The 27,946-nt window shown below is 41.0% G+C and overlaps 1 pseudogene; it reads left to right on the top strand.

Moving 5' to 3' along the window:
- LOC147731226 (uncharacterized) lies at positions 1-27,946 on the top strand (annotated as a pseudogene).

The following is a 27,946-nucleotide window of genomic DNA, read 5'->3' as shown; positions in this document are numbered from 1 at the left end:
ATGCTGAAACATTTGGATCTGGACAGGTCGGAATACGCGCTGCTGCACTTGCGTCATAAGTTTTACCTGAGCGGGGACAAAAGGGGCAAGATGCTGGCGCACCGCCTGCGGGCCAAGACCCAGGCTCGAGCCATCGCCGATATCCGTGATCACCAAGGGGTGTCGCACACCACTGACTCTGAGGTAGTAGCAGCATTTCGCCACTTCTACTAGAGTTTGTACACGGAGGAGGGCCCATCACTCGCGGATTGCGACCGGTACATTGAGGCGGCGGGCATTACCCCCCTGCTGGAAACAGCTGTCGAGGACCTAGATGCGGTGATCCGAGTGGAGGAGGTTATCTCCGCCATAGCCTGGCTTAAACTAGCTAAATCTCCGGGCCCTGACGGTTTCTCAGCGCTTTTTTACAAAACCTTTTGCCGGGAACTGGCCCTGTTCCTGACCCGCCTGTTCAATTCTTTCCTTGACACTGGCTCGGTCGCGCCCTCTATGTCTGACGCTGCCATAACAGTCATACTTAAACGTGGCAAGGACCCTGATGACTGTAGCTCCTATCGGCCAATCTCTCTCCTGAACATCGACGCCAAACTCTTTGCGGGCATTCTGGCTGTGCGACTCAGCCCCCTTATGGATGGCGTGATTGAGCCAGACCAATCGGGCTTTGTCCCTACCCGCCAAGGAGGTGACAACTCCAAAAGATTATTGCATCTACTGGATGGGGTCCATCGCGCGAAGACTCGGGCCTTCCTCCTATCCATCGACGCGGAGAAGGCCTTTCATAGGGTCGAGTGGGGGTTCCTCTTCCGAGTGCTGCAGGCATATGGCCTCAGAGGTAATTTCTTGCATTGGATTTAGGCCCTGTATGCGTCCCGAAGGCGGTAGTGCGGGTCAATGGCTGTAGTTCGGCTCCCTTTTCCATCACAAGAGGGACGCGACAGAGTTGCCCCGTCTCGCCTCTCCTATTTGCGTTTTATATGGAGCCCTTCACCCAGCAACAGATCCCACCTTGACATTAAGGGCATTAAATTTGGAGCCGACGAACACAAAATAAGTCTGTATGCAGATGATGTCATTCTAGCTCTGCAAGATCCTGCTCCTTCTCTGTGACGACTTATTGCGGAAATTCAGGCTTTTCATGACATAGCTGGCTTTAAGGTCAATTTCTCTAAATTGGAGATCCTTAATATTTCTGTCCCGCCGGATGAAGTCACTGACCTACAACAGGACTTTGGCTTCTGGTGGGCACAATCTGACATTACGTACTTAGGTATCCGTCTTGCGTCGACTTTTTCCCCGGACACTTTCTTTAAATTATACTGACCTAATAGAGCAGACCGCCAAATCTATCTCTGCATGGTCGCGCCTTAACCTGTCGTGGTTGGGCAGATTGGCGGCCATTAAAATGACTCTTATGCCCAGAATACTATATATCTTCCAGATGCCCCCCCTCACACCTCCGACGGGAGCCCTAAAGAAACTCCAGGGCTTGTTGAACAGGTTTTTTGGGGACAATAAGCGCCCCGAGCGGCGTTTACGACACCTACCCTCTCAAAAGCGGCGGGCGGCTTGGGTTTCCCTCATCTCGTGGCCTATTTTCAGGCCACCTGCCTACGATACGTGGTAGAGTGGAACAGACCGGAGTCGAGTAAACACTGGTTGTTCATGGATCAGACCGTTGCGGGTTGCAATATCTGGCGTCACCAACGCTTTGAGCTTGGGATCAGTTAGCGCTCCGTAAGGGCTGGACGACTTTCCCCTCACCCATGACACCGATTGTGGACAATCCCGCCTTCCCCCCTGGTCTTGCTTCGCCGGTCTTCCATCGCTGGCGAGAGAAGGATTGTGAACGAGTGGGAATACTTTTTGATCTCGAGGGTCTCGTCCCCTTCTCAGAGCTGCGCTCCGAACACTCCCTAATGGAGGCGTCGGATAGCTTTGCCAACGCACAAGTGGCACACTGGGTGACGCACCCGACCAACATGGCATTGATGTCGCGCCCTCTGACGACCTTCGAGCACTGGCTTATGCGTAAAAAGAACGATCGGCGCCTTATATCTGAGCTTTACGCCATGATTTTGCGTGACCCGCGAAAGCAGCGAACAAAAGCGCAAGTGCGATGGGAGGTGGAACTTGGGCGTCCGCTCTCGCATAAGGATTGGGAGCAGGTGTTCTATCGCGCACACCACACGACAGCTAACACAGCGGGTACGGAGTCGGCCTATAAGCTGGTGACGTACTGGTACTATACACCACGATTCAGAAAAGAGGGTGGTGATGGACAGAGTATTTGAATTAAACAGAACACTCGTACCCAGTGAACAGATCAGGGCTTGATCCATCACCGTTTTTTAGCTCACTGCACCATCCCAGCTCAGAACCTGGCTACATGCAAATTAGTCTGTCCCTGACCCAGTGCATCATGGGAACAGGGCAGACCAAACTACCAAGCCAATTCTTATACTGGAAAGGAAACAAGCTTCCGGGGACCGGTTTCTGGCATTACAGCCGTCTTCAGCCCGGCTTGCTTGAATCCTGATGGTGCAGTGAGCAAGGGACTCACATCTGAGTATACCCTTCCACGCTTATGGTGGACAAAACGATTCAGAAAAGGGGGTGGTGATGGACAGAGTATCTGAATTAAACAGAACACTCGTACCCAGTCAACAGATCAGGGCTCACTGCACCATCAGGATTCAAGCAAGCCGGCTGAAATGCCAGAAACTGGTCCCCGTTAGCTTGGCTCCTTCCTGGTGAAGAATTGGCTTGGTAGTTTAGTCTGCCCTGTTCCCATGATGCACTGGGCAAGGGACAGACTGATTTGCATATAGCCAGGTTCTGAGCTGGGATGGTGCAGTGAGATAAATAACGGTGATGGATCAAGCCCTGATCTTTGGACTGGGAAAGAATGGTCTGCTTAATTCAGACACTCTGTTCATCACCACCCCCTTTTCTGAATCGTTTTTGGCCACTATAGGTGTGGCAGGGTATACTCAGACATGAGTCCCTTTCTCACTGCACCATCAGGATTCAAGCAAGCCGGGCCGAAGACGGCTGAAATGCCAGAAACCGGTCCCCGGTAGCTTGTCTCCTTTCTGGTGAAGAATTGGCTTGGTAGTTTAGTCTGCCCTGTTCCCATGATGCACTGGGCCAGGGACAGACTGATTTGCATATAGCCAGGTTCTGAGCTGGGATGGTGCAGTGAGATAAATAACGGTGATGGATCAAGCCCTGATCTTTGGACTGGGAAAGAGTGGTCTGCTTAATTCAGACACTCTGTTCATCACCACCCCCTTTTCTGAATCGGTACTATACACCACAGCGCGTAGCATCCTGGGAGAAGGCCAAATCTAGTCTCTGCTGGAGAGGTTGCGGCATGTCGGGCACTCTATTACACTTGTTGTGGCATTGCCCCAAACTGGAACAGTACTGGAAGATGGTGTTCGATGAACTAGATGCTGCATTCCAAATCTCATTGCCCAGACTCCCTGAGCATGCGCTACTAGGCCTCCCGTCCCCTAAATGTTTCCCTCTGCGCACACCACTAGGACCATAAATCGCATTGGGGCTGTTGTCTGCGCAACAGGTCATGCTGGCGCGATGGGGTTCCCCTGATGCCCAGGAGATGCGAGATTGGTTGATGCGCCTGTGGCATACTCTGGCGATGGCGCACCTTTCACTTGACGTAGATGGTAGAGCATCTGAATACACTACCCTGTGGGCTCCCTTCCTACGGCTCCTGTCCAAAGAGATTCGAGAAGTTACATGCCCAAAGTACCTTCAGGTCCTGCAGCTTATTCCTTTAGATCCGGTGGGCGCTGTACCAGGACCCTAGCCTTCTGGGATGGATATGCCTAGGTCGGGGGGATGGATGTGTTGCTCTTTTCGTGGCTGATGGTTGATGCGGCAGGGGGTGGTCGGTGGGGGGGATTTGGGGGGGCTTGGATGGGAGGGGTTGGGTGGAGGGTGGGATGAGAGGGGTTTTCTCTTGTTTTCCTATTCTGTTTTTGCTGATTTTCTCTACTCAGAAAATTGCGGATCAAGCGGGTGCCAGTGGGGGGTGCATTTGGCTTTTACAACGCAGGACCGCCCTCCGGGTTGTAGGTCTGACTGCTGTGTTTAACTACTACTTGCTTACGCCCTGCCGGTAAGTCGATGTAGGCAGCTGGGCTGTGTCTGTTGCTAACTGGCCACATAATAAAAATGTTTAATTCTAAAAAAACAAAAAAAATTTAGCTGTATTTTGGCTAATTTCTGGGTCCCTTTCGAAGGGAATACACAAACCCTGCATACCTTTAGAATCTTCAAGATGTTGGAAGAAAAGTACACAAATTTGGCGTGGATACCTTATGTGGACAAAGAGTTACAGGGACCTAAGCGCAAACTACCCCAAATAGCCCAAAAAAGGCTTAGCACTGAGGGGGCTAGCAGCGAAGGGGTTAATATCAATAGCTGTTTATTTACATATTTCTGGCAATCAAGTGAAGATATTTCAAATGCTCACTGTTACCTGTCTGTTTGTAGATATATATATATATATATATATATATATATATATATATTACCTACTGGCGGTCGCCAGTAGGTATATATAGTTAGGATTTTTTCCCTATGGGATTTCTGAAAATTCTATGCCTAATAACTTTTGCGTTTGTGGACGGAATTGGCTGAAATTTTCAGGAAAATGGCACATTTTGTTTCTGAGCAGACCTTGAAAATTTGGGGGGGTTTTGTGGAGGGGGGGCCGAGAAAAAAGGGGGGTCCCAAAACGCCTTTTTCCCATGTTAATTTCCATAGGGCGGTTGGACTCACTTTTAGCCCGAACGGCTGAATGGATTTTCACGAAACTTGGCAAAATTGTAGGGACTGTTAGCCTGATGTGCCTTTGCTAGGTCTCAATATATGTGCTTCAGTGGATTTTGAGAAATTAACGTTTAAATCAAGATATATATCTGTAACAGCGCTCCGGGCAGCTATCCGGTTAGCGAACCTTTCGCGTAACGGAACTTTGCGATGAGAAGCTGATTGGCCCTCCGGTGTCTGTCAACATTCTAAACAGTCCGGAGCGGCCGCCATCTTGTCTCTCGGTTGGATCGAGAGACAAGAGGAGGCCAAAACAAAGGGGGAAATTACCATAAGGGGGCATAGTAGATCCTCGTTGACCCCCTAGGTTTTATGTGGAGGTTTTAAAAGGGCCTAGGAGGGTCCAAAAAAAAAAATTTTTTTTTGCGTGGTAAGCGCCAAGTTCGCGAACCGGATAGCTTTCTGGGCAGCGAACTTTATGGATCAAAGAATGAAAGACTTTTCTAATACTGTATGTTAATTGTTTGTTGTTTTTCTTGTTTTTTTTTGTTTTCTTTATTTTTTTTTTTTTTTTATTATGATTGTGTTTCATACTTTATTAAATTTTCTAACATTTCATTGTCAGAAATGTCATAATTTATTATAGGGTGTAATTGTTTTTCATTTTGAAGCAAGTTGTCTACTGCTTCAACACATTGTAGAAGTTCGTGGTCTCTACTGTCATCCATAAAGTCATCAAGTTTGTCTTGGCTGCTCTCCTTCAGTTCAATCGAAAATGAAACTTGCTGCTCGCCTTCCATTTTGCCTGAAATTTGGATTTAAAAAATATATATTAGTAGAGATAGGGCACTGTTGGGATTAATTTTAGATAGGCAGTTTTTATCAGTGAATTTATCTTTTGGCAGTGTATAGTATGAGAGTGGAAATAGGACTATAAAAAAGTGTATGTGATTTAACCAAGACAAGCCTTACTCCATTGATAACTATAACAGAGAAGTCTATCTAAATACATTACTACTACAGAGGGATAGTGTATATGTAGCAGAAAAAGTCTACTATATTAAGTCATAGTGCACAATATATTAAATTATAACTTACCTTCACAAAGAAGTTGAAGTTTTTTGAAGCTATTGAAATAGGAGGTACAACAAGAAGTAGTAGTCAAAATGGCTGTGTTTCCTTCTCTCCCTTTATATATATACAGGTATATAACCAATTAAATGTCAGGTAATAAAAGTAGAAAATGAAAGTAACATTTTCATTGGTTGTCAATTCCAACAATTCAGATGTGTTTTGTGAAGTAATTTACCTCACGGTACTTGGAGAGGTCTACAGGCTAAATGGCTAAATGGAATTTCAATGAAATTTGTGAGAATGGAAGGGATTGTTATGTAGTATGAGCTAATCTATATTTGGTGAGAGTGTCTCTAGTCGTTTTTCTGTAAATTACTTTCCCGCCTTTTTTTAGGACCGCTTTCCGGGAAGCTGCCCGGTTAGCGAACCTTAAGCGTCACGGGAGTCCACCATTTTGTGTTTCGTTCGCATTAAGATACAAGATGGAGGGCAAATAATGTTTAGAATGGGTAGAAGGGGTCATGGTAGACTTATCTTGACCCCCTAGGTTTTCTGAGCGTGGCTGAGGAGGCTTATATGTGCGGAAATTTTTTTTTTTTTTTTTTAAATTCCGCGAGGTTAGCTTTCGGTTAGCGAACCGGGTAGCGCTCCGGGGAGCGAATTTTGTGGAAAATTAGTGAAAAAAGTTAGAGAAAAATAATAATTGTGAGTGATCAGATGTAGGGTAGCTCTGAGAAGAGCTTTTGGGTTTATGGTACATTTAGGTACTTATAAGTAGGTACCAATGCACAGTCTTAAATTCAGAATGAAAATTCTGTTGCCCTCATCTGAGAAGTGAACTCCATCTCCTCTGTAGATATCTTGCATGTAGTAACGCAAGTTATTGTTGTACAGAGAGCCCATTCCATGGTCTCTCATGTAAGCTGAAACAGATTTGTTTACATGCTTCCTCGCTTTCTCAATTTGTGGACAAAATTGGTTGGACCACCTCCATTTCTGTCTTTGGCATATATTGGAATATACCAAGGCAGTTTGAGGAAAAAGTGCCATTAATTGCTCCAAGGTGTCCTTTAAAAGCATTTCCAGACCTACCCCTGTCAAAGTGCCCAAATCATTACCTCCACAGTGCACTATTAACAGGTCAGGTTTTGGCAAATGCATAAAGGTTTTCACCAATGGTATCAATTGGTGACATTTTAATCCTCTTTGGCCCAACCACTTAATTTCCACATCTTGTAAATTGAGGTTGTGTAAATTTCTGCTCTCAGCATACCTTTGAGCCCAGTGGATGTAACTATGTCCAACAATCCAGACGTTAAACATGGTGGAAGAAGGTTGTTCTGCAGTCAGATGAAGTGTGGTAATGAAAGGGCAGTTGAAACAGTAGGAGTTTCTAAAGAAAAAAAACTGTGGATTTACAATGCTAATGATTCATTAGCAGTGATTGGTGCATTTCCATTTCTGAAAACAGAAAGTTAGGGTGCATGGATGTGTTCTTTGAAAGATGTAATTTGAATGGTCAAGGAAGAAACATTTAATGAAAGATTGCACTGGATACGCAGGTGCACTGAGAGTTCAGAGTTCAATTGAAACATTGTTGTGTGAATTTGCAAACATGAGAGGTCTTCCAGGAGGTGGTTGCTATGGAAACAAGGCAGACAGGGCAGAGGGGGGAAGGGTTTTGATTTGAAAAAAGTGAGGGAAGAGGTATGATTGGCTAATATGAGAGATATGTGAAAAGAATATCTGTATTTCTGTGCTTTCAATAGCTGCAGCCTTTGGAGTGCATCCTTTTTCTTCTGCTGAAGACAATTTGGTGTATTTCTGAGACTGTTTTCAAAACTCAAAAAATATTTGCTAAGGTGAGAAAAGATTTATTTAATTTAGATAGAGAATAGTATGATTTAAGGAGAAAATGATGAAGAAAGCTGTGTTTTTAAAATGTGGTTTTGTCTCTAGTGATATACTAATAGAATTAGTTTCAAAGAGAAATTATAATTGCATATTTGGTGTAACATTCTGGCATGCAGTTACACAAGATATTGTAATACATGGAGGCCATTTCATGGTCTGTTATGTAAGCTGAAACAGATATGTTGCTTTTAAAAACGATTTAAGAAATCAATTACATTTCTGGATATGTACTGCTAGAGCTTCATAGGTTGTTTTGGGCCATATTTATAAGGTATTTGTGTGTCTAAGATGTTGTGTTCGCCTTTTAAAATGTAAAGTGTTCCTCATGGGACAAGTGTCTTGTAAATACGCTCCCACTTGTGCTTGGCAAATTTAGATTTTGATTATGGGATTTACCTAGCCATGTTAATAGTGTCCCAAAAATGGTGCTAGGGCATTCCAGAAAACACTTTCATGTGTCTCAAGGACATTTTTAGTCATTTCTTCATGAATGCAGGTATACAATTGATTTATATGCTGTGTTTAAAAACGAATTTTGAAATGAATTAAATTTCAGGATATGTACTGTTAGAGCTTCATAGGTTGTTTGGGGTCATATTTAGAAGGCATTTTAGTGTCTTTGAAGTTATTTTTCCCTTTTTAAATGGAAAGCGTTCCTCATGGGGCCCTGAGCAGTTCTTAGCCATGTTATTTAATAGGAAGTGGATAACATGGCTAAGAGCATTTGCTGGAAAATGCATGAATATCGCTGATTTTTCTGCTATATTCATGCATTGTGGCCGTTTTTTTTCACATTGCTTCATAGGTTGTTTGGGTTCATATTTAGAAGGCATTTTAGTGTCTTTGATGTTATTTTTCCCTTTTTAAATGGAAAGCGTTTATCATGGGGCCCTGAGCAGTTCTTAGCCATGTTATTTAATAGGAAGTGGATAACATGGCTAAGAGCATTTGCTGGGAAATGCATGAATATCGCTGATTTTTTTGCTATATTCATGCATTGTGGCCGTTTTTTTTCACATTGCTTCATAGGTTGTTTGGGTTCATATTTAGAAGGCATTTTAGTGTCTTTGATGTTATTTTTCCCTTTTTAAATGGAAAGCGTTCCTCATGGGGCCCTGAGCAGTTCTTAGCCATGTTATTTAATAGGAAGTGGATCACATGGCTAAGAGCATTTGCTGGAAAATGCATGAATATCGCTGATTTTTCTGCTATATTCATGCATTGTGGCCGTTTTTTTTCACATTGCTTCATAGGTTGTTTGGGTTCATATTTAGAAGGCATTTTAGTGTCTTTGATGTTATTTTTCCCTTTTTAAATGGAAAGCGTTCCTCATCGGGCCCTGAGCAGTTCTTAGCCATGTTATTTAATTGGAAGTGGATAACTTGGCTAAGAGCATTTGCTGGAAAATGCATGAATATCGCTGATTTTTCTGCTATATTCATGCATTGCGGCAGTTTTTTCCACATTGCTTCATAGGTTGTTTGGGTTCATATTTAGAAGGCATTTTAGTGTCTTTGATGTTATTTTTCCCTTTTTAAATGGAAAGCGTTCCTCATGGGGCCCTGAGCAGTTCTTAGCCATGTTATTTAATTGGAAGTGGATAACATGGCTAAGAGCATTTGCTGGAAAATGCATGAATATCGCTGATTTTTTTGCTATATTCATGCATTGCGGCAGTTTTTTCCACATTGCTTCATAGGTTGTTTGGGTTCATATTTAGAAGGCATTTTAGTGTCTTTGATGTTATTTTTCCCTTTTTAAATGGAAAGCGTTTATCATGGGGCCCTGAGCAGTTCTTAGCCATGTTATTTAATAGGAAGTGGATAACATGGCTAAGAGCATTTGTTGGAAAATGCATGAATATCGCTGATTTTTCTGCGATATTCATGCATTGCAGGCCTTTTTTTATCACATTTGCAAGCACTTCTTAGCCATGTTATCCAATGGGAGGTGGATAACATGGCTAAGAGCATTTGCTTCAAAGGTTGTTTGGGGTTATATACCATTTTTGGGAAATTATTAACATGCCTATCTAACTCCCATAATCAAAATCTAAATTTGCCAACCGCAGGTGGGAGCGTATTTACAATAAATTTGCACCATGAAGAATGTAAAATAGCATACTAGATACTCAAATAACTTATAAATATGATCCAAAACATCTTATGAAGCACTAGTAGTGCATATTTCCAGAAATGTATTGGTTTTCATTTAATGATTTACTTCATTGGTAGGCCTTCACATGTTTTTTTACCTTGGTTTTTTTTCAGTGAAAATCTTATCTGCAACCATGTGTTGGCCTCACCTCAAATAAACAAAACAGGTGATGGACTGAATGTGGATCAATGACACACATTCACCCCAGTCCAAAGATCTGGGCCTAAACAAACCTTTAGATAGGCTACATCTTATCGTCATCCTGAATTAATGATTTAAAATATTAGGGAGTGATTTATTAGTGTTGTATGCCTGTTTTGTACCATTGAGTGTCATTTTTGTGATGCAGTGCTGGTGGAAAATATTTGCTATGTTAAATAATTAGTACGGCATTAAGTTTTAGATGACTGTTATTTATTTACTGTTTGGTAATAGTGGTTAATAACATTTTATATTATATTTTTTCACAGATTCAACTGCAGATTCTTTCATAGTTTGGAAAATGCCTTCCAGAAGTCGAATACGAAAGGCTAGAAAACGTCAAAGACAGCAGGATGATGTTTTATTGCAGCAGTCCTCTTCCCCAAATACTTGTCAAAACACCAAGAAAGGTCCGGGTAAGAGCACGAAATCATTCTTAAGAAATATTTGTAGTAAAAAAAATTTTGATCAAAAAAATGTGTCTGTTCACAAAAAGAGAAGTAATTTAAATGGAAAGGAGAGACCCATCACAAATGTTACTGGTAGAGGAAGAGATAACTCTGTGCATGATAGTAGAAGGAAACAACAGTTTAGGGACATTCGACAACGAATGTTCCGTAATAGGATATTAGTTAATTTATTGAAAAATATTAAAAAGAAAGGCCAACAGAAAGCGGCATTTTATAGGAAGAAGAAAAATGTAGAGAAAATTATTGATCATGCTTTTGAAATCAAGCGAAAGTTGTTTATTTTGGTAATCAATAGAATTAGGAAACTAAGCAAGGTAATTTCTGATTTCAAAACAAAAAGTAGATGGAAGAGAGTAGTAAATCGTACTAACTTTTGTGAAGTTTTTTCTGGAGAATGGATGCATAGTTCAAGTTCTGAGGCATTTTTTAATGAGGAGACTTATTTTCAGGATAATGATTTGGTGCATGCAGTTGACATCAGTGGTCGAGCTTATGAAGTGAAGGATGGTTGTCCAGTTGAAAAAGAACAACTTGTGACAACAGAGACAGAAGAGGCGCTAAGTGATGAGGTTTTAGGAAGACGTCCTAAGGGTCCTGTGTACATTTGGAAGTGTAGTTCTATTTGCAGTGTGCGACAGGTTTCCATCAATTTGCTTTGTGATTTTATACGGACATTTAATAAGAAAAGTTTGAAGCAGAAAATGAAGTTGTTGCAAGATTTAGATCCTTGCAGAGTGAGACAAATGACAGGTTTGCGTGGTCATTCACTGGCTTGTCTTTCCAGGAGAGTATGCCAGAGTGTTTTTCATCATTTCAGGATGCTAGCAGTGCATCATAATAAAGTGAGAAAATTAGTGAGAATGTTGTATTATGCTAAGAGTCCAGCAATTATGCTTAAACAGTTATGTGCTGCTCTTTTGCATGGTTCTGAAATAGATGTGAAAAATATTTGTGAAGAAATTGAGTTTTGTTACTTTGGTAGTAAAGATGAGAATGTTCAAATTGACCCTGAAGTAGAGGGTAATGTGGAAGATAATGTACAGGTTTCCAGTACAGATAATTTTCAGAAGGAAATTGCCACGTTTCAGATGAAATCAAGTGAGAGGCCTAATTTCACTTGTGTATGTTGTCGACGCACTTATTATAAGAATCAGACTAAGGTAGTGGATTTATATGCAAAAAGTGAAAGGGAAAATAATAGTGAATGGAAGGATTTAGCCACATACTTGATGGTAGAAAATTATTTTGATTTGGGATCGGATCAACGTGTGTGTACTTATTGTTGTAATAAATTAAACCAAAACCAGATGCCTGCTAGGGCAGTTCATAATAATCTGGAATTGGTTGAGATTCCTTCTGAATTGAAGGATTTAAATACTTATGAATCTATTTTGATTCAAAGTATCCATCCCTTTCAGGCTATTGTAAGAATGGAGCCAAAGACAGGGAAGTTGCCTCCAGCAGATTTACAGAGAGGATTAAAGGGAAGAGTTGTTTATTTGCCTCTAGATTTGAACAAAAACATTAACACAATTGGAATAGAAAAAGTGGAAGAGGAACCTCTGGTTATCTTGGTTAATGGGGTTCCGACAAAGAATAAGAAAATATGGCAAGATTTAGTGGATGTTAGGAAAGTCAAAAAGGCAACAGTGTATTTGAAGAAAAATAATAAGTATTATAAGAATGTATATGTTGCAGAAGAGGAAGTAAGTGATGAAGAGGATAGCGATTTGTGTGCTGGCCAAATTGAGAAAGTAGAGGCCTCTAAAAGTGAAGAAATATATGAACATTATAGTGTTCATCCTTTGCATTCCAAGGAAGTGATGGGGAATGCTTTTGAGTTGTTTCAAATGAAACAAGCCAAAGGGAGTCCCATTAGTGTTTGGGAGGAAAGTTTGGAAGCTCGGTGTTTCCCACAGCTATTTCCCACAGGTCAAGGAGGAAGATATGATGAGCGACCTCGTGAAATTCCTGCGTCTGAATACCGGACTTTACGATTGTATGCAGAAGATCCTAGGTTTCGGCAATGCATTCCCTATTTGTTTCATCTCCTGTTTGAAAGCGATCTGTCTGGACTGTCATATGCAGTGAACCACATCTTAAAAAGTGGTATACAGATGCGAAACATCTCGGCAAGTGACTTTATGCATAAAGTCAATGTCCAAGACAGTATTTTGGATTCTCACTTAATTAATCTCATGGCGTGTCAGCGTGGTACTAATGAGTACTGGTACCGTCGTCATGGTGACTTAAAATGTATGCTGAGGAACTTAGGAACTCCGACATGGTTCCTCACTCTGAGCTGTGCCGAGTATGGCTGGGATGACTTACTTGAATTTCTACGAGAGGCAAATGGAAATATTGAAAACATTGAATTCAAGACACCTGGAGAACTGTGTTCTTTGGATCCTGTGAATGTATGCAGGTACTTCAATCATAGATTTGAAGCTATGATGTCTTTCATCACAAATAAAAAGAATCCACCTCTTGGAGAGGTGTTGGATTTCTTCTGGAGAAAGGAGTACCAAGCAAGAGGTGCCCCTCATATACATATGTTGCTGTGGATCAAGGATGCACCTAAATTTGGAACAGATCCGGATGACTTAGTGATGAATTTCATCGAACAGTATTCTACGTGTGCTGTTCCAAACGCAACGGAGAAGAAAAGTCTAAGAGAACAAGTTCTACGTTTCCAAAGCCATCGTTGTGGAAAGTACTGTCGTCGTAAATTCAGAAACAAGGACAAGTTCTACACCAAATGTCGTTTCAACTTTCCACGACCGGTGATTTCTAAAGGAAGAGTGAACAGTTTGATGTCTTCGCTGCGACATAATGTGACGAGGAAATCACCCAAGAATACATACAATTTGAAAAGGAACGAAGAGTCCAAGTACATCAATGACTACAACCCAGTGATTTTGTCCATGTGGAATGCCAACATGGATATACAGTTTGTGGCTGACAACTGTATGGCTGTGGCTCGGTATGTGACATCTTACATCACCAAAAAAGAAAAGACTGAACTGAAGGATATGTGGGAGGACATTTCCCATGAAAAGAGCCTCAGCAAGAAGTTGTACAGTTTCAGTCTGAAGATGTTGTCGCATCGAGAAATCGGAGCTTACGAATGTTCTGATCGATTGTCTTCAGCAAGTCTCTATGCCAAATCCAGGAGTCTCGTTTGGGCGAGTCTTGGTCTTGCTGCAACGCGAAATCGAGTTCTAAAACCTGTTCGGGAAATTGAGTATTTGGCAGAAAAGGAACCAAACAGTACCGACATTTTGAAGACCAACATGTTGGATACATATTATCCAAATCGAAGCAGTCACCTTGAGAATGTTTGTCTATATGAGGTTCTCCAAAATTATATATTCAAGAGGAACATCAAAGAAGATATTGAGAAAGGAGTGTATGCTGTAATTGGAAGTGAGGGATGCCTGGTCAAGCAAAGAAAATGCCAATTAGTAAACCATCGAAAATTAAGTGGCGAATCTCCAGAAAAAAAGGAGTTTTTCTATTTAGCACTTTTGCAACTTTTCAAGCCTTGGCGTGCAGAAGAGGAACTGCTTGGAGATTTCCTCTGTTACGAAGACTCTTTCAATGCAGCCAAGGAGTCCATAGAATGTCCTGCTTTTTCTAAATATCAAGAAATGCTAACTTTGGAAATTGAGCAGGAAGCAACGATTGCAGCTGAGATTGCCAGAGACAGTTCTCAGGACAGTCAGAGTTCTGTTTCATTGAGTCAAGATCCACTTGGAGGACCTATTATCGAAAATGAAGCTGCCACTGCTATGAATGAAGTAGAAAGAGCCATGGCACATGCTCAGGAGGATTCAGTTAACTTACAAGACTTGGAAAAACAACTCAACGTTGAGCAGAGGAAAATATATGATGAAGTTACCAAGGAAATTGAGCACGGATTAAGTCATGAGAAGAAAGAGTGCTCGTGTACGTCGTTGAAGCCTGTCCGACTGTACGTGAGTGGAGAAGCGGGAACTGGAAAAAGTTTCCTCATTAAAGCAATCTCTTGTTATTTGCAGGAAAGGACTGAGTCATCGCTGTCTTGTGTTGTCACCGCTCCTACTGGACTGGCAGCACATAATATTAAAGGTATTACTTTGCATCGTCTATTGATGCTGCCGGTGGAGCATGACAACAAATTACAATACAACAAGTTATCTGGAGATGCTTGCTGTGAAGTTTCAAGAGTTTTGAGGAAAATGAAACTACTTATCATTGACGAAGTAAGCATGGTTTCCAATGTCATGCTTGCCTTTGTGCATTTGAGAATGCAAGAAGTACTTAAAACTGAATATGATGTCTTATTTGGTGGGAAACACATTATTGTTTTCGGAGATCTTCTACAGCTGACACCAGTAAAAGGTCAACCTGTGTTCAAAATACTCACGCATGAAGATACCAGGAAGTGCCTAGGGAGCATTGGCAACGTCAATATATGGTTAAACTTCAATTATGCTGAACTGCATCAAAATATGCGTCAGGCAAAGGATGAAGATTACAAGAATATTCTACAAGATATTAGAATTGGAAAAGTGAACGAGCATGGGAAAGAAGCTTTAAATGCACGGTTACTGTCAAATTTGTATCCCAAACAAGAGATTGTGCCTGAGAATATTTTTCAGAAAATTACTGAGAAGAAATCCGGGATATGTCTCATGCCAACTCTTGCAGAATGTGCCATCTTCAACAACAAAATGTTGAATTTAGAAAAGCAAGAGATTGTGAAACTTGAAGCTATCGACAAATTAGAGCATATGGGATCAACAATTATTTTGTCAGACAATTTGAAATCAAAATTGGATTCATTAGAGAAGACTATATCTAAAACAGCGGGTTTTGAAAAGACTTTGAATGTGTGTTTAAATTGCCGAATTATTTTGAGAAGGAATTTACATGTAGAAAGAGGTCTGGTAAATGGATCAATGGGTAATGTTGTTGATTTTGAGAAATACAGAAATAGAGATGGAATAGAATTTTTAAAAATTAAATTTGATGGCATTGAGGAAGTACAGCAAATTGGTCGTTGTTCTGCTAGGTTTTTGCTTGTTAAAGATTTATATGTTCGCCGTAAACAGTTTCCTGTTTGCTTGGCATATGCGGTGACAATCCATAAATCGCAAGGTTTAAGTGTAGACTGTGCATTGGTGAATATTGGCAGTTCTGTGTTCAAGGAGGGTATGGCATATGTGGCATTGTCACGAGTTAGAACTTTATCGGGATTGTACTTGATTGACTGTGATGTCACAAACATTTGTGCGGATCTAGATTGTGTTAAGGAATACAATAGGTTAAGAAGAGAGTATGCGCCACATTTGCCTCAATATCCTTTGTTTGAGAAACGTGTGGTAGGCCGCAAACGTAGAAATAGCAGTAATAGTAGGGAGGTTGTTGCAAAAAGACTAAAAGTCAATGAACCGAAAATTGTTAGCAGAAAGAAAGTGGATTCTGTTGAAGATGTTGTCGGTTTTCAATTTGAAAACAGTTCTGGTGTCAACTGCTATGCAAATGTAGTGGTTAATGTTCTCTTTTCACTAGAGAGTTTAAAAGAACAGATTCTGTTGAATTCTGAACAAATTTTATGCTGTTTGTTGAATTCTGTTTTCGAGAAATGTAGCACTGATCGAACAAAAGTAGAAAGTGTGTCTGAAGTTCGTTATCTGTTAGATGAATGTTCAGGTCAAACAGACTTCTCTGAAAATAATCAGCAAGATTGTCAGGAGTTTTTAATGTATATGCTTGATATATTGCAAGTTGAGGGTGTAGATGTAGATCACCTGTTTGGGCTTTCTTATCAATGGCAGCATGACTGCGAGAACTGTATGGTATCAAGTACTACTAGTGTAGACTCAGAAAGATTTATATATTTAACTTTGCCAGACAGTAAATCAGTCTCCTTTAATAAGCTAGTAAATGCAGCGGATCACAACATGGAGTGTAGCCAATGTAAATGTGATATGATGTCAACATTATTTATACGTAGATATGGCCAGTATGTCATTTTAATGATGCAACGATGTAGGCCTGATGGATCAAAATTGTCAACTTTAATAAAAAATTTTGTGGCTTCTCAGCTGTCAATATCAGGGAGGACTTTTGTTACTGTAGCAATTATCTATCACGATGGTCCATCAACAACATCAGGACATTATACAGCTTACTTAAAGTCTGGAAACGGCTGGTCATTCTGTAATGATTCTGTTGTAACGTTCAAAAAAAAATTGCCGTTTGACCTTAAAAATTCTTACCTGGTGTTTTTAAAACCAAAATTTTAAGTAGAGGGAATGTAAGTCTGCAATGCTGTCTCGATTAAAAATCCAACTATATAAACCTGATGCAAGTAAGTCTGCTTCATAGTAAGCAGTATCAGTGTCATAGGAAAAGGAGAACATGAGTGACAAAGAAGAGTAAGATATTAGTAGTCCAGGATTGTGAAAATAATCTCAAATATTTTATTTTTGAAAGTTGCGAAAATAGAAAATGTCGGGATTTGATTTGAAGAATTACAAGATTTGCGAATCGCGGCAACATGATTTGGCCTAGTGGAAACATGTGATATAATGAGAGAAGTTTTTTTTCTATGTAACATATTTCACGTATCGATGGAGGTTTTCTTTGAGAAAGTGGCGGGCTGAAAATATTTAAAGCACAACAGAGTGGATGCTGTTCATAGGAGATCGTTCGACGTCATTGAAAGTAAGTTAATTTTAAGAAGTTTTGAAATCAGATTTCTTAGGTTGTATGGGTTTTTTAAACACAGTCATTTTGATTGTGTTTTTTTTTCCCCGCTGTTACATGATGAATACCTTCAAGTCACTGATTTAAGTGAAATTTGATACATTCTGAGAACAGCAAAAATAAACCATTTAACATGTATAATTAATGTTATGCTTTTTGTCCTTATGATATACATTTAGAAATGTGTGGTACATATGGGTAAGGTGAGTTCTGTAAATATCAATTTTAATGCTTAGAGTGCTGTACTTCTGGGTAGTGTTTTTTTAAAAAAAAAAAAAGAGGCCTCACCTCAAAGAAAGCTCTTGAAAGCACACATCTTATTTGCATCCTAAAACAATCATTTACAATGTTAGACACAATTTTATTATGGCTTTACATCTTTTTTGCGCTGCTATTGCATCACTATTGTGAGACATTAGCAGTGCAAGAAAAACATCATGTTCCAAAATAGGCCTCAGTTCAGCAATATCAAGATACAGTTTCTTTCGAATATATATCTTTAGGATTGTGTAGGGGACGTAGAGAAGCAGAGACTTCTGTAAATGTCAAAGTTGTTGAAAAACTGTTTGTTTTTGAACCTTTTCCCTTGTCTTTTCTAATTTTTAAATACATGTTTTAATATTTTTTGAAATGTTTGTTCTTTGTTTTACAGATTGAAAGTATGAAAAAATATTTAAAAAAGGTAACAAGAATTATAAGGTAAATGTTTTCCACTCTTTTTACCCGCAATGCACTGCTGATGATGTCATTGACACTATCTCTCATTTACTCTCTCTAGCTGTCTTTCTTTTTACATTATTCTCTGTTTACTTCCCTTATACTAACTCTTCTTTTTTTTTAAAAAATATTTTTTTAGTTCGCTTAAAGTTCGCGAACCGGTCAGCGAACTTGAAGCGAACCAAAAGAAATAGAGCTTGCCAGAGTGATAAACATTCTAGCAATTTTGTTTGAAAGGGGAGGTAGTTCTGAAAAGAACTGTTTTTTTTCTTCTTTTTGTTGTTTTATATTTTTTTTTATTTTTTGAACATTTTTTGATTTTTTTGTATTTTTAGAACTGTTTTATGTTTTTTTTGTGTTTTTTATGGAGGGGAGACAACAAAAAACAGGCTTTCAAAACGGCTCAACTGGAGCAAAAAAAAGAAAATTACTTTTTGGGTGCATTAGGGCATTTATGATTTTCATATGCAATGTTCATGAGGTTGACACTCATGTTGCCATATGATAGCATAGCACCACAGTAAATACAAGACAACTTCATGTGCTGGAAGTTAGGTTGGATGTTTGGCACAGTCTCTTGTGCCTCTCTTCCCGTCAAAGACAATGTGGATGTAGATCTTGCCACAGGAGTTGCCGTCGGATTGTCTTCAAGATCCCTTAACTCAGCCCGGCTGTAGTTCAAGGGATGCCACCTGCTCATGTGACGATGCATTGTATAGTTCCCCATACTGTACTTCTTTTCTGTGCCTCTCGACAATCTGTAGTCACAGATGAGGCAGGTGGCATATTTTGCATTCACTTTCTTGGTTCCAGGAGGGATGGTGAAAAACTGCCAGATGAAACTGGTTTTTCGTTTAGAAACCCGGGGCAACTCATCAACAAATTGTTGTCCCTCTCTCTCCTCTTCTTCTTCTTCCTCATCTTCCTCCTCTCTGTTAGTCATAATTTGACTAGGTGGTCCTCTCTTCTTATGGGGAGGTGGAGGTGGTGGTGGGGGTGCACCAGCTGCAGCAAGAATGGAAGCCATTGTGGAAGTTCTGAAAAATGGTCTTTCTCTCACCAAGATGAAAGTCAGAGTGAGGAAATAAGGAGGGGTTTACATGATTTGGGGAAAACAAAAGTTCTGAGCCAATGAAAAGTGTTATTTTTAGGTCACATGACCTAGTCATACATCATTTGGAAACCAAAAGTGAAATGAACCAATGAGAAGTTTGATAAACAAGTCACATGACCTGTTCCGCTTACGTTACGCGGCGCGCGCCGCGTCCCAGATCGCTTCCGGTTCGCTGTCCGGAGCACTTCCGGGAGCGCTAACGCGACGCGTCATTAGACGCATTACGCGATAACGTGATACGTCGCGGTTCCGCGGCGCGTCACTGTTCCGCTAACGTAACGTTGACCGGTTCGCGTACTAGATCGCGGCATCAAGATGAGCTAACGGAAAGCTTCCCGGTTCGCGAACTAGAAGCGAAGAAAAAAATATTTAAAAAAAATTATCAATAAATATCTATATATATTTTGGGATTTAAAGAATAATACATTTTACAGCTACAGATGTTAGCTTTTAAAAAACCAATGAAATTCACTGAAAAAACCATAGGTTATAGACCATATATAGTTAGAAATTTGCATTTAAAAAACCATTGAAATTCAATGAAAAAACCATAGGTTATAGACCATATATAGTTAGGAATTCGCATTTACAAAACCTTATTTTACTCGCACAAAACCATTGAAATTCCATATATAGTTAGTTGCACTAACTATATATCGCGCACCCGCAATCCACTGCTGATGATGTCACATATTACATCATTCATGACATGGTCAGTGACATCACTGATGACATCACTGATGACATTATCCAGTGACTGTATGTTTCTGTAAAGTTAAAATATGTCTTACATATTGAAGAATGAGTGGATGTATAAGTGTCTGGATAAAGGATTTAGTAGGTGCATGACTGACTGTATGAGAGAGTGATTAAATGTGTCTCACTGAGTGCATTGGTTAGTGACTAAACTGTCTGAATGTGTGCATCAGTATGTCTGTTGTTGTATAAGATGATGCATGTGTTATTCTGTACCTATATGAGTAACTATATGGGTTATTGATTGGTTGCCCAAGTATTTGTATGGGAGAGCGAGTGTGTGTGTGCGGGTGTCTAGGGGGTGTGTGACTCTGTGCATAGATGTGTGAGCAGTGGATTCACTAGATGTATGGGTTCAAAAGTGCATGTGGAAACAGCTGTATGGGCGGTTGACTGTGTGCATGAGTGTATTGGTGAGTGAATGGATATCTCAGTGCTACATGTCAAAGTAAGTACATATGTAAAACACAGTACATGTGAGAGTTGACATATATAAATAACTGTGCATAAGAGCCAGTGAATGTGTGAGTGGCTGTATGGATCATTGTGAACTTGTATCAGGGATTGTATAAGAGAGTAAATATGTGTTAGTATATGTTTGAATAAGTAAAGTTTGTATAACTGTATAGTTGAGGAAATGGAGGTGTGATTGATTCTTTGCATGACTGACTAGGTGTGTGAGTAACTCCATGGATGAGTGACAGTCTGTGAGTGTCTGTTTACACTGATTGTATCTAAGGTTATATTAGAGTCTGAAGAGGTTCATCGTATTATCACATGAATGATATCATCAGTGATGTGATCAGTAATGTCAAATGAGATGTCATCAGTGATGTCATTTGAGATGTCATCAGTGATGTCATTTGAGATGTCATCAGTGATGTCATCAGTGATGTCATTTGAGATGTCATCAGTGATGTCATTTGAGATGTCATCAGTGATGTCATCAGTGATGTCACTGACCATGTCATGAATGATGTAATATGTGACATCATCAGCAGTGGATTGCGGGTGCGCGATATATAGTTAGTGCAACTAACTATATATGGAATTTCAATGGTTTTGTGCGAGTAAAATAAGGTTTTGTAAATGCGAATTCCTAACTATATATGGTCTATAACCTATGGTTTTTTCATTGAATATATATATATATATATATATATATATATATATATATATATATATATATATATATATATATATATATATATATATATATATATATATTCTCGCTCCCAGGTTGTCCACCTTTGAGTAGCACGCGAGCAGCAGCTTTATTTATGTGTAGGTGAGGACAGGGATCCGCTTGTAGACGCCGCTCCGTAATGGATCTGCCCGACGCGTTTCGAAGCTCCATCTGCTTCTCTTCAGCGCCTTTAACGGAAGCGGTGTGCGCACCCGCTACACTTCTCCAATTTCATATAACTCACCCGCCGATGGGAGGCTCCAATGAGACTTCTGGGAAGTGTAGTGCGGAAAGCACACAATCAAGTCCTGTATGGACTCCACAAGTGGGCCCGTCCTCGATCCCATGTACGGCTGCTACTTCACTGCCGTGACCCCCACGTTAACGGGGTGGTGCATACTCTGCGGCTGGACTGCCGCATATAGATTCTCGCTCCCAGGTTGTCCACCTTTGAGTAGCACGCGAGCAGCAGCTTTATTTATGTGTAGGTGAGGACGGGGATCCGCTTGTAGACGCCGCTCCGTAATGGATCTGCCCGACGCGTTTCGAAGCTCCATCTGCTTCTCTTCAGGGGCTTTAACGGAAGCGGTGTGCGCACCCGCTACACTTCTCCAATTTCATATAACTCACCCGCCGATGGGAGGCTCCAATGAGACTTCTGGGAAGTGTAGTGCGGAAAGCACACAATCAAGTCCTGTATGGACTCCACAAGTGGGCCCGTCCTCGATCCCATGTACGGCTGCTACTTCACTGCCGTGACCCCCACGTTAACGGGGTGGTGCATACTCTGCGGCTGGGTTGCCGCATATAGATTCTCGCTCCCAGGTTGTCCACCTTTGAGTAGCACGCGAGCAGCAGCTTTATTTATGTGTAGGTGAGGACGGGGATCCGCTTGTAGACGCCGCTCCGTAATGGATCTGCCCGACGGGTTTCGAAGCTCCATCTGCTTCTCCTCAGGGGCTTTAACGGAAGCGGTGTGCGCACCCGCTACACTTCTCCAATTTCATATAACTCACCCGCCGATGGGAGGCTCCAATGAGACTTCTGGGAAGTGTAGTGCGGAAAGCACACAATCAAGTCCTGTGTGGACTCCACAAGTGGGCCCGTCCTCGATCCCATGTACAGCTGCTACTTCACTGCCGTGACCCCCACGTTAACGGGGTGGTGCATACTCTGCGGCTGGACTGCCGCATATAGATTCTCGCTCCCAGGTTGTCCACCTTTGAGTAGCACGCGAGCAGCAGCTTTATTTATGTGTAGGTGAGGACGGGGATCCGCTTGTAGACGCCGCTCCGTAATGGATCTGCCCGACGCGTTTCGAAGCTCCATCTGCTTCTCTTCAGGGGCTTTAATGGAAGCGGTGTGCGCACCCGCTACACTTCTCCAATTTCATATAACTCACCCGCCGATGGGAGGCTCCAATGAGACTTCTGGGAAGTGTAGTGCGGAAAGCACACAATCAAGTCCTGTATGGACTCCACAAGTGGGCCCGTCCTCAATCCCATGTACGGCTGCTACTTCACTGCCATGACCCCCACGTTAACGGGGTGGTGCATACTCTGCGGCTGGACTGCCGCATATAGATTCTCGCTCCCAGGTTGTCCACCTTTGAGTAGCACGCGAGCAGCAGCTTTATTTATGTGGAGCTTCGAAACGCGTCGGGCAAATCCCATACGGAGCGGCGTCTACGAGTGGATCCCCGCCCTCACCTATACATAAACCAAGCTGCTGTTCACGTGCTACTCAAAGGTGGACACCTTCGAGCATTGATTTATATGCTGCCGTCCAGCCGCGGAGTATGCACCACCCCGGTACCCTGGGGGTCACTACAGTGAAGCAGCAGTCGTACTTGGAATCGAGGACGGGCCCACTTGTGGAGTCCATACAGGACTTGATTGTGTGCTTCCCAAACCACACTTCCCAGAATGCACAGTCTCATTTGAGCCTCCCATCGGTGGGTGTGTTATATTTAGAAAATGGGGAAGTGGGTCGGCGGTTGCGCACACCGCTTCCGTTAAAGCCCCTGAAGAGAAGCAAATGGAGCTTCGAAACGCGTCGGGCAGATCCCATACGGAGCGGCGTCTACGAGTGGATCCCCACCCTCACCTATACATAAACCAAGCTGCTGTTCGCGTGCTACTCAAAGGTGGACACCTTCGAGCATTGATTTATACGCGGCCTCCAGCCGCGGAGTATGCACCACCCCGGTACCCTGGGGGTCACTACAGTGAAGCAGCAGTCGTACTTGGAATCGAGGACGGGCCCACTTGTGGAGTCCATACAGGACTTGATTGTGTGCTTCCCGAACCACACTTCCCAGAGTGCACAGTCTCATTTGAGCCTCCCATCGGTGGGTGTGTTATATATAAAATGGGGAAGTGGGTCGGCGGTTGTGCACAGCGCTTCCGTTAAAGCCCCTGAAGAGAAGCAAATGGAGCTTCGAAACGCGTCGGGCAGATCCCATACGGAGCGGTGTCTACGAGTGGATCCCCGCCCTCACCTATACATAAACCAAGCTGATGTTCGCGTGCTACTCAAAGGTGGACACCTTCGAGCATTGATTTATACGCGGCCGTCCAGCCGCGGAGTATGCACCACCCCGGTACCCTGGGGGTCACTACAGTGAAGCAGCAGTCGTACTTGGAATCGAGGACGGGCCCACTTGTGGAGTCCATACAGGACTTGATTGTGTGCTTACCGAACCACACTTCCCAGAATGCACAGTCTCATTTGAGCCTCCCCTCGGTGGGTGTGTTATATATAAAATGGGGAAGTGGGTCGGCGGTTGCGCACACCGCTTCCGTTAAAGCCCCTGAAGAGAAGCAAATGGAGCTTCGAAACGCGTTGGGCAGATCCCATACGGAGCGGCGTCTACGAGTGGATCCCCGCCCTCACCTATACATAAACCAAGCTGCTGTTCGCGTGCTACTCAAAGGTGGACACCTTCGAGCATTGATTTATACGCGGCCATCCAGCCGCGGAGTATGCACCACCCAGGTACCCTGAGGGTCAGTACAGTGAAGCAGCAGTCGTACTTGGAATCGAGGACGGGCCCACTTGTGGAGTCCATACAGGACTTGATCGTGTGCTTCCCGAACCACACTTCCCAGAATGCACAGTCTCATTTGAGCCTCCCATCGGTGGGTGTGTTATATATAAAATGGGGAAGTGGGTCGGCGGTTGCGCACACCGCTTCCGTTAAAGCCCCTGAAGAGAATCAAATGGAGCTTCGAAACGCTTCGGGCAGATCCCATACGGAGCTGGGTCTACGAGTGGATCCCCGCCCTCACCTATACATAAACCAAGCTGCTGTTCGTGTGCTACTCAAAGGTGGACACCTTCGAGCATTGATATATATATATATATATATATATATATATATATATATATATATATATATATATATATATATATATATATATATATATATATATATATATATATATATACCACTTCTTCCTGCTTCTCCGGGCTCGGCATGCAGGACAAAAGGACCACCACACAGCTTTTCCAGTTTTGAAGGGTCAGTTTATTATATCCTCATTCTCTCTGGCATGACGCGTTTCGGGTAGAAACTACCCTTGATCACATAACGGTACTATGGTTAGGAGAACCTTAAATACTTATTTTTTTACATTTTTTTGTTGAGCACACCACGTGATTAATGGAAAGTGAAAACACACTTCTAAACAATATACATAGGGGAAGTGGCTCTTTCATGTATTTCAAAGCACATTTATGTAATCTCTTTCTTATTTGTTAAATAAGACACTTTTTGTTCTATCAAGCTCAAACACATACTAGCAGCATAAATGCATTGGTGGTAAATCTGGACTTTAAATGTATAACAGATTACAGGAATGAATTGATATGGCACATGTTATTATAAAAAATGGAGTTCTAAAACCATTAATTATATACATATTAAAAACTGTATAAAAATATATATATCTAAATACAAAATGTATACTATTACCAAAATAAATATGTCCATCTATTTATCTATTTATACACAATTATAAGAATAGCCCAAAAAAGGCTTAGCACTGAGGGGGCTAGCAGCGAAGGGGTTAATATCAATAGCTGTTTATTTACATATTTCTGGCAATCAAGTGAAGATATTTCAAATGCTCACTGTTACCTGTCTGTTTGAAGATATATATATATATATATATATATATATATATATATATATATATATATATGTATATATATATATATATATATATATATATATATATATATATATATATATATTGAAGAATCAATGCCTTATGATTCATGCCATCCATTTTTTCTTGGTGACCTTAATGTGCCTTTTGTTGCCAAAACCTATTTTTATTAACTACTAAACGTCTGCCTGTTATCATTGCAAACAGCCTTTATCCTTATTAAAACATAGAATTAATATTGTGCATTAATTTCTTCAGCAATACGGCATATATACCTACTTTTTAAAATTGTAATAAACAAATGAAAATCTGTTTGAACTGTACAGTATAAATGATGGCCTAATGGTTATGTTTTTTAAAAATCTTTTTTGGTCCGTTCAGACAATGAAGAATCCTTTCATTTGATAACTAGGAAAGTCCATCATTTCACACTGGGGATTATTTTTTTTTAATTACAGAAGAAATTGCATTTCCACTTGTATGGCCTAATTATGATTTGCTTTCTAAGGAAATAGTATATAACTCATTGTTCATTATTAACCATAATGAAAGCTATTCTGTTGCCCTTGGTTCCTGTCTGAATGAGGCATGTGTGCAGTTACAAGCAGAAATTAATGCTTTACAAGCGAAAATGAACACTTAAAAGGTACATGATTGATATTCTACCTAACCACATAAACTGCAACAAATTTCCATTAACAATCTTTTTTCGCCCAAACACAGGCTTGTGTTATGTGTATATTATATTTATGATCTAATGTGTTAAAAACTCTTTCATTATAGCACAGTTGCAAGGCTATACAGCATTTGCAGGCTGCGCTGTCTGCTTTGACAAGTTCAAGGAACTTAACATATACAGCTGCCTCAAAAACAAGCAGTCGATCATTCATGGTACAAAAGGTACTTGATTTCTTTTCCACTATTTTAGCATTCTATTTGTGCTGTAATTTGTCAATATTTCCACACAATTAAAGTTTATATAGGACAAACGTTGTAGATGTTCTGCATGAGGAAATTTTTTAATCTTTCTGCATGCAATGTCTTTTAAATATGGCTGCTTTATATTTAGGGATCTTAACCCAGTAATTCTTAGATTGTTAGCCATGTACAGATGCCAAATCAACATCCAAAAACCATGACTTATAATATATGTATTTCTATTATGTAACCTAACATGATGCCAAATAGGTAATAGTTGTGTTATTTTGCAGATTGATACGCAGCAATTGGTGAAGGATTCAAATGAACCTTCATGGTTCAGAAATGTTCTTGTGACAAAGAGAGAACTGCACAAACTCTTGGAGGAAGCCGAGGCAGCTCGGGACAGTACAGATTTTCTTCTGAATGGTGTCAGTGAAATACTTTTTTTCACAGAAAGAACGTGCATCTGCAAACGGTATAACGAAGGCTCGTGCTGGAACATCTGGCCTTGATGAAGAGCAGGTTGATGCATTATTTGGTAAGATATTACAAATGTTCACAGTAACGTTCGGTCAATCTAGGATTATGAAAATATATTAATATGCATACAGTATTAAAATATGTTTTCATATGTGGTTCCTGTATCATATTATTGTAGAAGGACTCCATTGTGCTTAACTAACAGCTGTCTGAAAAAGAAGAATGGAGGTTGTAATTTATTATGTTTGTGCTGAGTTTGCTCTATAAATGGCATGCAAATCTGGCACAAAGCCTTGAATTGGGATTTAATTTCTGAATCTGTAGGTCCAGGGGAGGGTGATAGCAAACTGCACTTATAAAACACTGTGCTCACAGCTTTTATTAGACTTGATCAACTCTCCCATTTAATAGATCGGTTGCCCTGTTCCTAGCACTTGGTTGTAAACTCCTATTTGGATTTCTGGTCAGTATTGTAGTTTCTTAGACTGTTTTCCAAATATGAATATTGCAAGTAGAGTTCAGGCTCAGCGTCGCTGCCTCCATCCCTTCTCTTAGCCCTACCCATTCCTGCAGCTCTAAGTCTTATACAAAGTTTTGGAGGGGGTTCAACTTCAAAACATTTTACATCAGGGGGGCTCACTCAACAAAAGTTAAGAATGTATTTTGTAAATGGACCTTTTCTGTCCTCTTCCTCAAACTTCAACATATTTCTTTATTTTATTTATTTTATTTTATTTTTAGAGTTTTCTATAGCGCGAACTTGAACCGATTAGGTTATCAGAGCGCTTTACATAGCATTCTTGAATCCACAACTTGCTGCTTCACTCTTAAGTTCATAAAGGAACATTTTCTTTTTTCATCTCCAGCCCCCCTTCATCAATGCTTTGCTCTCACCTATGTCTCTTTTACCAAGTGCCCTTAATGTTATACTTATGAACCCTTGTCACCATATTTTATCGGGCACTCTGTATAAAATAGTGTGATTGGAACATTTTAAAAGCAGTCCATCCCTATTAAAAACCTAATATACTGGTGGTAACATGAAACTGATGCATGTTTTTTTCTTTCCCAAGAGTTTATGAAGTCTGTGTGCAGGGCCAACGGCAGGCCATCGCTAGAAAACAGAACTATGAGAAGTATTCTGGGCATAAATATTTCTAATGGTAGAAGAGGGCTAAAGATAACTCTGAATCTAGAAACAAACAACAAAGTTACTGGTTATCATTAA

This window comes from Lissotriton vulgaris, chromosome 2_1 (assembly GCF_964263255.1).
Source record: "Lissotriton vulgaris chromosome 2_1, aLisVul1.2, whole genome shotgun sequence".
Lineage (NCBI taxonomy): Eukaryota > Metazoa > Chordata > Amphibia > Caudata > Salamandridae > Lissotriton > Lissotriton vulgaris.
Note: the sequence above shows the minus strand (reverse complement) of the source record. Positions and strands in the feature narration are given on the sequence as shown.